This window comes from Alexandromys fortis, unplaced genomic scaffold, assembly GCF_014885135.2.
Source record: "Alexandromys fortis isolate MF-2015 unplaced genomic scaffold, M_Fortis_MF-2015_v1.1 scaffold_47, whole genome shotgun sequence".
Taxonomy (NCBI): domain Eukaryota; kingdom Metazoa; phylum Chordata; class Mammalia; order Rodentia; family Cricetidae; genus Alexandromys; species Alexandromys fortis.
In genome coordinates, this window is record NW_026067957.1 from 1,438,743 (window position 1) to 1,451,354 (window position 12,612).

Genomic DNA, 12,612 nt, shown 5'->3' on the forward strand with positions numbered 1-12,612 from the left:
TAATAATAGATTTGCTCCCCCAAATCAGCAGACATTCGTTCTCTATTTTGAAGGTTTTTTTTACCCCAAAGGAGACCTGGCCACCATGAAGCAATTACTCCTCACTTCCCCATCTCCCAGTCACTAGCCCTCTGCACTGTCTCTACAGATTCGCCTATTGTAGATATAGTATAGAAATGGAATTATACACTATGTGACCTTTGGCTTCTGACTTCTTTCACCGTGCATACATTTGTAGCTGAAAAATACTCCATCATCACACTGGGTATTTGCAATGTTCCATATGAGCAATTGCTGAGCTTCTTGGCTTTGTACTTTTCAGCCACGATCTATAACAATACTATGATACTCCTAAACAAATTTTTATGCAGATGTATGTTTTCCGTTTTCTTTTCTTTTTTCATTTTTTTTTTCTTTTTTGACACAGAGTCCAAATGTAGTTCTGGCTGGCCTGGAACTTGCTAGGCAGACTTGCCTCAAACTCAGAGGTCCAATTGCCTCTGTCTCCAAAGTAGTGGGATTCAAAGGCATGCACCACCGTGCCAAGCCAGTCTTCTTAACTATTTAAGTAGAATTACTGTATTGTGCTGCAATTTTTACCTTAGTTTTTCAAGAAACATTGTTCTGTAGATCGGGTATTTAATCTCACTTCACCTTGTGTCCATACAATAAGGCTATCATTTTTTTCTTTACTTAACAACATCCAACATATAAGAACTACTTGTTTACAGTTAGGTTGAATGGATGTGACCTTTAAGGCAATATCCCCTCGTTCAGGAACTGGAAGGTCCCCTGTTGAAATTTAGGATAAGTATGTGGTTAGCATTTAATTAACCTGTTGGAAATTTTAGCCTCATTCATGTTTACTGAGTGCCTACCATGTTCTGATCCTAAGCTAGGCACTGGGGCTGTGCAGCAATGCAATTTAGTGGAAGAAGACTCGTGACAGATGGATGGAGCACTGTTCCTGTGTGCCTGAGAGACTTGGTGAAGGCTCACACTGGAAGGGATATTTCAGTTCTCTCTTGAGTGCTAAGTGCCATTCAGGAAAGAAGAAATATGAAAGCCAAGCAAAGCATTTTTCCTAAATGAGGCAGGGTATAGAACTATGTGCAAGTGACCTTGCCCACAAGACAAGTAGACTCCATGGTCCTCATTCTTTCCTTGTATTTGTGGGCTGGAGTTCGCTCGCGGCCGCCAGAAGTGAGCAATTTGACACGTCATCTTGGGTCAGCCTCCAACTCTGGCAGAAACAAGCTTCTCTCCTTTGAAGTGAGCATATGAGCAGCTAAATTGGACTTCTGTTTTGGCAAGGGCCATGGCCATGAAAAGTGATCATCCAGGAGTCACAAGCATGTATGTGTGTAAGGGTGTGTGTGTGCACACACACACATGCGTGTATATATTTCTGAGGCTTGAAGAGGAGTGCCCCTGATAGGACTTTCTTCACCTTGCCTCTGTCCTGTTTTACTCCATTTTCCACCCATGTGAGGCTCAACTCACGTCCAGTCTGCTTTTCCAATATAAAGGTTTATTAATATAAGTGACAGAAAATGGAGATGATTTTCTCCCATGGACTGTGGTTCTTAACTTTGACCTGGGATAGATGCATTCACTGTTTAGCGTAGGTCCACCTGGATCCCAACTGGTATCTTTTAAGCACTTTTCTACCAGCCACATTTCTTAAGGGTTCTGTGAGCCCAAAAGCACAGAAGGAGAGAAAAGCTTGTGGGAAAATGGTCGCTTATGGTGTGTTGTTTACTTGTTCATTAAGATAAACGGCAGAAAGAACATGGAGCTGCTTTTATCCACTGCCTATCTGGGTGGCAGAGATTTGTAAGAGTGGCATGTGGATTTACACCGCTTGCTTTTAGTTTTTAGGAAGATCCAGAAGAGGTAGGTCGAGAGGGTTAAAGAGCTACAAGGAAAGAAATGCATGATGGGAACAGTTAGGGTCCCCTCTTCTCCCCAGAGCTTAGGGCCCTGCTACTGTCTTTCCGATGAAATTGTGGCCTCTTCAGAACGTCTGTGTTCTATCCCTGAGGCTCACGCACACGTAAATGTCTTTATGGCAGACTTTTCCTGAATTTCTGGATTATAAAAGTGTGTATAAAGTTCTTGGAATAATGCCCGCCAAATAATATGCACCTTGTTAGTACTAGGGTAATTATTATGTTATGAATCAGCCTCATCCCTCTAACTAGGTATTAAGTTCTTTGTCGGTGACCTCAACCCATCTTTCTCCTTTCTTGGACAGTACCTAGCACAGAGTTCTTAATATATTGACGGTATTGGGCTCTCCCACAAATCGCTTCCCTTTTGTTAGTTCTGGCAGGTAGGGACCATACACAGATTGTGTGTGGCGTTCAATTTGAGTTCACAAACACTGTTTGGCACTTACTGTTTACAGACGTCTGTTCTAAGCCCTACACCCTACAGTAAAAAGTACAGAAAAATAAATGTAAAGTCAAAGTGGCTTGCCTGAGAGAGTCCAGGGGAGCACCTTTCCCAGCATGGTGGAGGTTCACAACCACCCGCACTCAGGGACAGTAGCTGGATTCCATAATGATCCCAAGTTCCCGCCACTCCTGTGACACTGTTCCCACCCGCAGCTGCTTGCTCGGCCGACCCCACTGGGTGCAGAGGGGATCGGAGCCGGTTTCAGAGTCCTGCTGGCCCCAGGTGAGGTGGGGGACCAAGGCCAGGGCAGCAAAGCTCCAGGAGGGACCCCGCCCATCCCACTCCTCCTGTCCAATCAGAGAGCGGCTCTAGCACACGCTACGACCAATCAGGAGCGGCGGGAGCTGCTCCCAGAGCCGGCGGGCGCCCAGCAAGCCCAGAGTCGCGAGCGGGCTGTGGTGGCGCGGCGACCCGGAGGCAGCTCTGCTAGAGCGGCGGCGGGACGGAGGCTGGGCTGGGGAGCTGGTGGTGGCGCGGACCTCAGCGCCGACGCCGGGACTCTGCTCACCCCGACACTGGTGAGTACAACCCGCGCTGGGGAGCGACCTAGGCGCCGCAGGTGGACGGAGGGGGGGGCGCGGGCCGCGAGGTCCTAGCGCCGTGCGTCTCCGAGCACCGCGCACGGAGCCAACGCCAAACGCTACCTTGCCACCAGCCTCAGGGGGCCGTTGAGGAGGGACGAAGGGAGGCGGCCTCCGCGGGGTGTTCGTGGGGAGTCTCCTGTGACCCCCATGCTCACCCCAGCACTTCTTGCCAGCCAATGCCTTCCCCTGAGATCCAAGTCGGCCAGGGCAGCTTCGCTGTCCTGAGTGGGGAGGCGACAACAGGTGTCCTTGGAGACAGTGCCTTGCCCCACCCCCGCTCGAAATCCCGGCCTTGGCGTTGCGCCCCAGCTTCGGGGTGTTCTGAGACAGGACCCCAGCCTGGCCTCTCAGGCTCTCTGCCCGCTGGACAGCGCCCAGGGGCCGCCTGGACCCCGGGCTTTGGATGGAGTTTCCTGCGCGCGTTGCCAAGCAATTTGCAGGTCACCGCCTCTCATTGGGATGGAGAGTTGAAGACTGGGGAGGGCGGGAGGGGGGCAGAGGAAAGGGGGAAGACTTGCTGGACACTGACCTCTCCATGAGATGAAGGGTTGGAGAGAGAGAGAGAGAGAGAGAGAGAGAGAGAGAGAGAGAGAGAGAGAGAGAGAGTGTGTGTGTTCCCACACAGACTCTGTTGAAAGGAGCTGCCTGAGGGCTTCAGTGAATCATTAACTCTGGTTCTGTGCAGCTACTGCGGCTGCTTGCCTTCCACCCTGTCTCCTCCAGGCTTTCTGCGCCTATTTTGCTCTCCTTATCTATAAAGTGATGGCACTGATTACACTCGTTGTTTGAAAGATTGTACGAGCCAGGATCTGAAAAATATCAAGCACGGCACCAAGCATTCGATAGACGCTGGCTCTTACTATTTATTGTGAAGTGGATGGTTGTTTTAAGAGTAAATCAGACCTGTCCAAACAGGCCCAACAGTCATTTGGAGCATTTAGCAGCTTTCTACTCTCCAAGGAGAAAAATGTCAATGTTACTGATGGTCTCGTTTAAAGGTAATAAATATATCCCATGGGAAAGGATGGCAGAGGTAAATGAATCTGAATTAGTAACCAATGCTTTGTATCCCTGTGAATGTTTTTCAGAAAGAATATCACGGTACTTGGTTGAATTCTCTGTCTCTCCCTATTTGTATGGTTGATCGGAGTAATGGGGGAATTATTTTTAGCGTTTTATGATTCTTATTCTTTTTAAAGGTGAGAGAGAAAAGCAGAAACACAAAGGAAATTCTCAACCTTATGACATAATGCCAGCAGCTGACAGAAAACTGAAATTTGTGTTTCTGACTCTATGCAACTGACGGGATGCCTGACTCGGGTGCTCTAGGTCAGACCTTTGTTGTCATATCCTTGCCCATTTGCTGTCTAATCTGAGACACAAACAGATACTTGACTACATGCTTATTTGTGCTACTAAACTCAAGATATCACATGTATCGCTTGTTGGAGTTGTGAGCCTTCTGCCTCCTCCTCTGGAACAAACCCTAAAGACCTCTGTGTTCTCAGTGGCCATCTGCTTGTCGCGGCATCCCACCCCACCCCTGCAGCCTGGACCTGGCAGGGGAAAGGTCAGACAAACTAGCCCTGTTTTCCTGAGGTTCCCAGTGCCTTGTCTACCTTAGGATGAATACACCATCTAGGAAAAGTGTGTCTTCTCAGGCCCAGGGTACATTTCTAGCTGCAAATCGTGCAAGTGTGAGATTAGTGTGGATTTCAGCTGTTGCCATAGCCTTTTTCCTTCCCAGCAGAGTGGGAGGATTGGAAAGCTTGCAGCTGGGGAGGGACAGAGGTATGTGGCACAGGGCAGATTGCTTCATTCAAAGCCAGACTCCCACCCGGTGAGAGCCCTGGCTCTAACTGTGGCTGGGAAACTTGGCCACCCTGCTGTGGTTCTCTGTAATGATTTTGTTAAATAGTGAAGAGACGGTATGATAAAATAATAATGATGATGATGATGTTAGGTGGGAAGCCCATAACACAGCTCCCAGGACAGAGTTTCAGGTCTGTGGCCTCTAGAGGAGGTTCTAAAAGTGAGGGTGACCTTTTAGAGATAAAGCCCAGGTTGAGAGTTTACGGCTTGAGCTCAGGATAGAATGAGCAGCCGAAGTCATTGGTAGCAAGGTAGAAGAGAGGAGAGAAGCCACTGCAAGCGGGGTGGAAAGATGACAAGTGTTGCTGTAGTCAGCTTGGGCTAAGCGACAAGTCACCCCAAATCCCACTGCTCTATGGTCACTCAAACTCCTTGCTCCTTGATGCTGTGCATCCAGGTGGATCCTCATGTGTCTTTATTTACAGTCCCACATAACTTAAAAACAAACCAGCCTTGCCCAAAGACAATACCAACTTCACTTATGGCAGGGGAAAGACGTAAGATGCTCACATTTAAAGTTTGCTAGGATGTGAGCGGTGGCTGGGCTGTCCCTACAGCTTCATGCTGTTGGCCAAGGTCAGTGACATGGTCAACCATGATGTCAGAGACAATATAAGCTTCCTGCAGATGGGGAGACATGGCTGTGGAGATTGGAAGCGGGGAAGAAAACAAGGTCAGGGAAGTTACCAGAGGTAGATAATGAAGAATTTGGGGTTGTAGACCAGGCACTTGGGACTTTATTTTATAGGCAGAACACAACCACTAAAGGCAGGTGTGTGTGTGTGTGTTTGTGTGTGTGTGTGCACCGTTTGTGCACCTAGAAGCCAAAGGAGGATTTGGGGTATCCGACTTACTCTCTCTTCCTCATTATCTTGAGACAGGGTCTCTCATTGCATCCGGCGAGGCTGGTGGTCAGCAGGCTCCTACAATTCCACCGTCTCTGCTCCCCACACTACCGGGTATTACAGGTTTATGAGTCTTTTTACATGGGTGCTGGACATTTGAACTCAGGTCCTCATGCTTGTGGAGCAAGCACTATTACCTCATGGTCCGTCTCCCCAGCTCCTAATGGAGGACTTTAAATGGGGTTTACCAAAGTCAGATTTTTTTTCAGGCCAAACACAAATCTCCAGTAGCATTGTAGAGAGAAGTTTGAAATCGGTGAGATTAAAAGCAAGAGATGGTGAGGTCCTGAGTTCACCCAACAGCCTCAAATCCCCTTCATATGTCTTGAAATAACAGGTCTAGAAAATTCTTTATCTGATATTTGAGGGGCTTGTCTTTTTCATGAGTCTTCCTACAGTGATCATGCTTATCTATGTTGACATTATCTTCTAATATCATCTAAAAACATGGCTCTCAAACTTTAAGGGCATCAGCACTGCTTGGAAGACTCCAGTCAACAGCTTGCTGGCTCCACCCCCAGCTCCACCCCAGAGTTTCTGAGCCAGTCAGTCCAGGGTCAGGCCTGAGAGTAAGCTTTTGGACCTAGTATTCTGAAGATGCTGATGCTGCTGGCCCAGAGGTCTCACATTGAAAACTGCTAAAGGCGGAAATTAAGATGTAGTTGAGAGAAAGACCTGAAGGGGGGGCTATGAATAATTCTAGTGTTCTTGGGGCATTTGTCCTGCTGTAGGCTGCCCCAGGCCACGAGCATCAGGGTGTGTAGGAGTCCTTGAGTCTCCTATTATTAACTGCTTGCTTGCTTGAGGTTTTTGTTTTGTTTTGTTTTTTAATAGAGCCTTATTATGTCACCCTGGTTGTCCTGGAACTCTCAGCAATCCTCCTGCCTCAGCCTCCTAAGTACTGAGGGTGCAGGTGTGTACTACCCTGCCCAGCTAGGTTTATATTAAATGTCACATGCAATTCTCCTAGTGAGAAAATGCAAAGCAGCTCAGAGTTGGAGAGTTTAGAAGCATACAAGGGTTGCTTTGTCCCACCCCTTTGTAATTCTGCCCAGCCTCTCCATCCTGCCATTGAGCACACACCCTCCCATCCGGCTCCAGACCTCTCTTCCTGGCCTGTCCACGTGTTCCAGTCTTAGCCCCTCTCACTCTTTTGTCACTCCAATCTAACCTCTCATGGAGCTTGCCTACTGGGTGGACTTTTGGCTGAATTTTATGAGAGTCAGACCAAGAAATTGCTTGTCTCATTTGAGGTCACCTTCATGACTAAACATCTGTATGGTGTGGTCATTGCAAATTGCAGCCCATCTTTACCCCAAGATAAATATCCTCTGAGAATCCAAGAACAACCAACCCCGAACTCTTGGGCTTGTTGTAATAGGAGGAACAAGTCCCAGCAATTCCCTCAACGCTGACTCATCACTCTTGCAATGACAGAGTGCTTGAAAAATGGTTGTTAAAGAGAAAACATGTTGGTTTGCGCAGGAAACGAAACAAGAGTTTCTTTTCTTTCTTTTTCTCAATTTCAGACTTAACAAAGGGGTGACCTCTATCTAGGAGCCAGATAGCTGTTGTGTGCCCACCCTAATGCTGTTTGATTATTTTTGTTTGTTTGTTTTTATTCTTTTGTCTTTTGGGGGCCTGCCACCCAGCTCCCAACTAAACACGTGGAGAATTATTCTTTCTTATGAATTCTTGGCCTTAGCTTGGCTTGTTTCTATCCAATTTTTCTTAACATAAATTATCCCTTCTACCTTTTGCCTCTGGGCTTTTATCTTTCTGTAAACCTTACTTTACTTCTTACTCCAGGCTTGCTGTATAACTGGGTGGCTGGTCCCTGGAGTCCTCCTCTCCTTTTTTTTTTTTTTTTTCTTTTCCCCTCCCACAGTCTTCTCCTATTTATTCTCTCTGCCTGGCAGCCCCGCCTATCCCTCTCCCGCCTAGCTAATGGCTGTTTTGATCATTATTAGCCCAATCAGGTGTCTTGGACAGAAAAAGTAACACAGCTTCATAGAGTTAAACAAACACAACATAAAAGAATGCAGCACGTCTTTGCATCATTAAACAAATGTCCCACAGCATAAACAAATGTAACTCATCTTCGACTAATATTCCACAACACCCTAATATGCAGCATGTGAGCACATGAAATCATTTTGGGCCCAAAGTTCTGAGTACTGACTAGCAGCTTAGAAGATGTGTTTCAAGGCGAGGAGCATAAAATATCTTAATGGGATATGCATAGAGAATTTTAGAAGCAGTGTATATTGTTTATATAAAATAGAGTGAGCCAAAACTAAAACATAGAGTGGCACTTGAAAAGACCTGAGATTTGATAGAGTACCACACTTAGCAGGTATGTGTTTGATCAGAAGATGATGCTCAATGATTCGGATGTTTGTGATGGTCCAGCATCGCCTTTGGAAGGTGGCTCACATGATGATATTGACCATCCTTCTGGGTACAAAACACTAGAGGAAGTTGTGGGGAATCTGTGTCATTCGACAGCCTCTGTTCTAGGAGAGAGGGGGCATACTATTTGCATAAATTAATACCAGTTAATGGTGAGACCACTGACAGTCAGTGGGCAATTAACTAAGAAGGTACCGAGTGCTAGGAATTCAGAGCCCTGGCTGTGTAGGTCTGCGAAGGAGCAGGTGCCCTGGGAGGGATGTAGAAGATTTCAGGGGGCAAAAGCACTGGTTTCATAGATAACGAACCTCTGTGAACTGTGGTTCAGCCCTGGTGACTCACATCAGACTCCCTGACAAGACGCTTCGTCTGGGATGAGAGAGTCCACAGAAAGCAGAGAGGCTGGAGCTAATGGGTTCTCTTCCTTGCTTAGCTGCCCTCTGCCCATCTCGTATAAATGCTCATGCTCATAAAAATTTGCATAACCTCCTAACCACTGAATATTATTCATTAGTAGATGAATAGCGTGGAACTCTGATGTGACCTTCTTACCATGCTCGTTTTATTAATAGGAAAGCACTTGGGAGCTGAGGCTGTCAAACCTCTTTATAAATAAAGCCTAACCCTACCGTACATGCTGTCGTCTGGCAGACCATCAGCCACTCTCTCCTTCTGAAATGACTTAAAGGGCAAATGGGAGGTTCACAGTCATTCAGGAATCCCTTGGCACTTCCATGTCAGCTGACCCCCACCTCTCCTCACATTAAGCTGGTGCCTGGCTTAAGTTGCTTCCCAGAGCATCACAAGGACTGTGACACTAAGGACTTTGGGCCTTGCCACCTAGCGAGGATTTCTCCAGCTAGCATTATACACCACAGAGGTCTTCGACTGTTAATGCCTAAAACTCCTCATTAGTTTTAAGTTTAGATAATTGCACCCTTTTCTTTCAGGCTTCACCGTGGCTTTTATTGAAAGAAAGTGCCATTTTTGTGCTTGGGTCTGTACAAATGTGCTGTCTGAATAAAATGGCATTGAGTTCTTTCTATCAAATGTCAGCCAGGGTCTGGTGACAGGTCACCAAATGTCAGCAGGCTGTGGGTCTGTCAGTTTCTTTCAGTCTGCTGTACTTGGGAGTGAGACACCAAGCCATTACCAACTTGATACAGCCCTCTATTGCCTGCCTTTTGAAGGTATGGAATTGCTCTTGCTGCTGCTCCTCGCTGACGTGGGACGTCCTTCAGTATGCTGTGAATATGTGTTGCTTTTATTGGTTGGTGAATAAAGCTGCTTTGAGGCAGAATATAGCTAGGCGGGAAAGCCAAACTGAATACAGGGAGAAAGAAGGCAAAGTCAAGAGAGATGCCAGCAGCCGCTGGAGGAGTAAGATGCCAGGGCATTACTGGGAAACCACAGGGCACGTGGTGATACACAGATTATTAGAAATGGGTTAATTTATATGTAGAAGTAGCCAGTAAGAAGTCTGAGCCATTGACTAAACAGTTTGTAATTAATATTAAGCCTTGGGAATTGGCATGTGGGAGAGGATGCCAGTTACAACTCCTCCTCTTCTCCTCCTCCTCTCCTCTTTCCTCCTCTTCTCCCTCCTCCCTTCTCTTCTTGATGTGTCTCTGTATGTAAATGTGGGCACATGTGTGCCATAGCATGAGGGTCAGAGGGCCAGTCCTCACCTTCCATGCTTTTTGATACTAGGTCTCTTAGTTGCTTTGCTCTGGCATATGCCAGACTAGATACCCTTCAAGTTTTCAAGGATTCACCACCTGCCCCCATCTCCCCATACTGAGTTTATAATAGACACTTGTACTTTGCATCAGGCCTTTATATGGGTTCTGGGGACTTGAACTCGGGTCTTCATGTTTGCATGACAGCTACTGTTATTTACTGAGTCATTTCCCCAGGCCTATAACTGCTTAAAAAAAAAAGTGAGACGGTTTATTTAAGAACAGATTTGATTTCATTGTTTGCTTAAGAACTAAGTCTGTCTGTCTATCTTTCTTGATTGGCACTTTGGAAGGGGAGACCTATAATGCTTTGATTAAGTGGGTGGGCTGAGGCTAGCCAGACCAAGGGTTAGGTGGAGCACAGTTTACATAGTAGCTGTTTTTATGAACCCAGAGCTGTCAGAACCAAAGCTCACTTTCTTATCTCTCCACTCTTGCCAAACATAAAATACTCATTTTTTCCTCGGGTTTGCATTTCCCTATTCACATGATAAACAGCCGAAGAGTGCGGAAAATTTACATTGTTATTGAAATGATCAAAATCCCTGCCAATAACCCTCACTCATTGAGTTTTTCTATGTGCCAGGTCCTCGGCTCTGCGGCGTTTTGTCTTTTCTGCCCCTGGAGTCAGTGTGTGTCTCCTTCTGCAGCTGAGACAGGGTCTGAGGTTAGAGGGGAGCTGGGCTTTGAATCCACCTCCTCTAATCCCTTAGGTTTGGAAGCTGTACACTTAATCACCATTATGGTGTCTGGGAATGAAAGGGAAAGCCCTCCACAGCATCGGTGGACTGGATGTTCACTGCAGGCACACCCACAGAGAGCCCCGTGGGAGAAAGCCGCCCTTATTTTCCCGGTGTGGTCGAAGCACAGTTCTCTCTCTCCTTTTTCTTCTGGAAACATTTCCCTGGAATGTTTCTGTTACAAACTAACCTTTAGAAAAGAGGCTATTTGAGAAAGAGGCTATCTATTTTCCTATTTCCACTTACCTGAATGCTTCTGTTACAAACTAACCTTTAGAAAAGAGGTCATTTGAGAAGGGGGCAATCTGTACTGCATGTCTGACAGCTACTCACTCCTCAGTCTCTTTGGCCCGAGTGGGCAGTACTGGCTGTAGCAGCTTGCCAGCCCCCCATCACAGTGTTTAGGGACTCCCCTATCAGTGCCCCCCATCACTCTCAGGGCCCTAGCGTTCACATGCTTTGCCGCTGGTGAGTTTTAAGTTCCTCCTGCCTGAGCAGGCCTTGGAGATACAGTTCCAAAGAATCAGAGTCATTTAATGTCACATGTTAGCCTTTAATCTGGGTGGCTTGGGTGGTCTCTCCAGTGGCCACAGGACCAGGGGCTTTGATCCTCTATCATTTGGTTGCATTTTGTCCTGTGCACCTGTCAAGTCTAGGTCCTTTGCAGAGGTGGGTCCTGGCTAGTTTATTACAAATGAGTTTCTGGTTTCTAGTGTTTCTACTTACAGGAAGAACATTTATAGCGTGGGGGGGGGGGAGATATGTTGCATGGTTGGAATATGGTCAGATGGATAAAAGCTTCTAGATGGACTGTTCAGGTTTGCAATTTTGTAATAAGTTATTTATTATTATCATTTTCCTTACCTCTGTAAAGGGATAATTACAGAACTTCCTAGAGTTATGAGGATTACATGAGTTATTTAATTTAGAGTCATAAAGCACTTTGAGATTGATGTTTGGGAGATAAGAAGGACTCATCGAATAGCACAGAAAATGAAGTGGAAGGTGACTGCTTCTGGGTGTGGGCTGGACAGTGCCGTGACAGGCATGGCTCACATGGTCGCGCCTGTTGTAAAGGTCTCCTGGTGAGTCCTGGTGAGCCGTCTTACCAAGTGCACTGAGGTGCTGGCCACGGTAAAGAATCCCAGGAGGCATCCTCGTAAACTGCCCCTTCAGGAAAGGAACAGAAGAGACGCCGTGTAAGAGGAAAAGAGAAGCCAAGGTTGGATAACCTGGCTTGAGCCATTGGGAAGAGTGTTGGTCCCTCTCCATGAACTCACTCATATGTGTGCTCACCCAAGTGGGCATGTGTAGAGACCGGCAATGAACATCGGGATTACTTTACCTCATTCTTTAAATTATTTTTGTTAATTCTTTGAGAATTTTATACAGTTTATTTTGGGCATATCCACCCCCTTTTCCCATCTCCACCCTCCCATCCCTTTCCAAAAAACCACAAGGACTCTTCCTCTTCCTCCTTCTTGCCCCCATGGAGTCTAGTCTTGCTGTCTGACTAGTCTTACTACCTCATTTTGTGAAGTGGAGTCTTTCTTTGAATCTGGAGCTTGCTATCACAGGTAGAGTAGCTGACCAGAGACGCTCTGGGACCCACTGTCTCTGCCCCTCAGCACTGGGGTTACAAGTGTGTGCTGCTTTGCCCTTAGTTTTTCACATGGGTGTTGGGGATACGGATTCACATCTGTATTCTCGTTCAACAGGTACTTACTTTAGCCACAAAGCCATCTCTTAGGTCCCTATTGCGTTCATCCTGGATGGGAACCCTTCTGGGGGCTGCAGGAGTTTTCAGGAGAGCAAGTCATTGGCCAAGTTTGGATGTTAACTTTGACAGGCCGTTAGACATTGACACAAACTGGTCATTGGATGGAAGCAGTTGAGAATT

General features: G+C 46.7%; 1 protein-coding gene across 5 annotated transcripts in view; it reads left to right on the forward strand.

The window, feature by feature from the left end:
- The first annotated feature begins 2,834 nt into the window (after positions 1 to 2,834).
- The window catches only part of Ston2 (stonin 2), a 166,312-nt gene continuing 156,534 nt past the window's right edge, over positions 2,835 to 12,612 (forward strand). For 4 of the 5 annotated variants that reach the window (XR_007593616.1, XR_007593618.1, XR_007593617.1 and 1 more), the window contains exon 1: positions 2,835 to 2,978. The gene's annotated coding sequence lies outside the window, so the exon portion shown is untranslated. Of the gene's footprint in view, positions 2,979 to 4,243; positions 4,374 to 12,612 lie in introns of all 5 variants that reach the window. The other variant, XM_050152389.1, reaches the window with a different exon arrangement.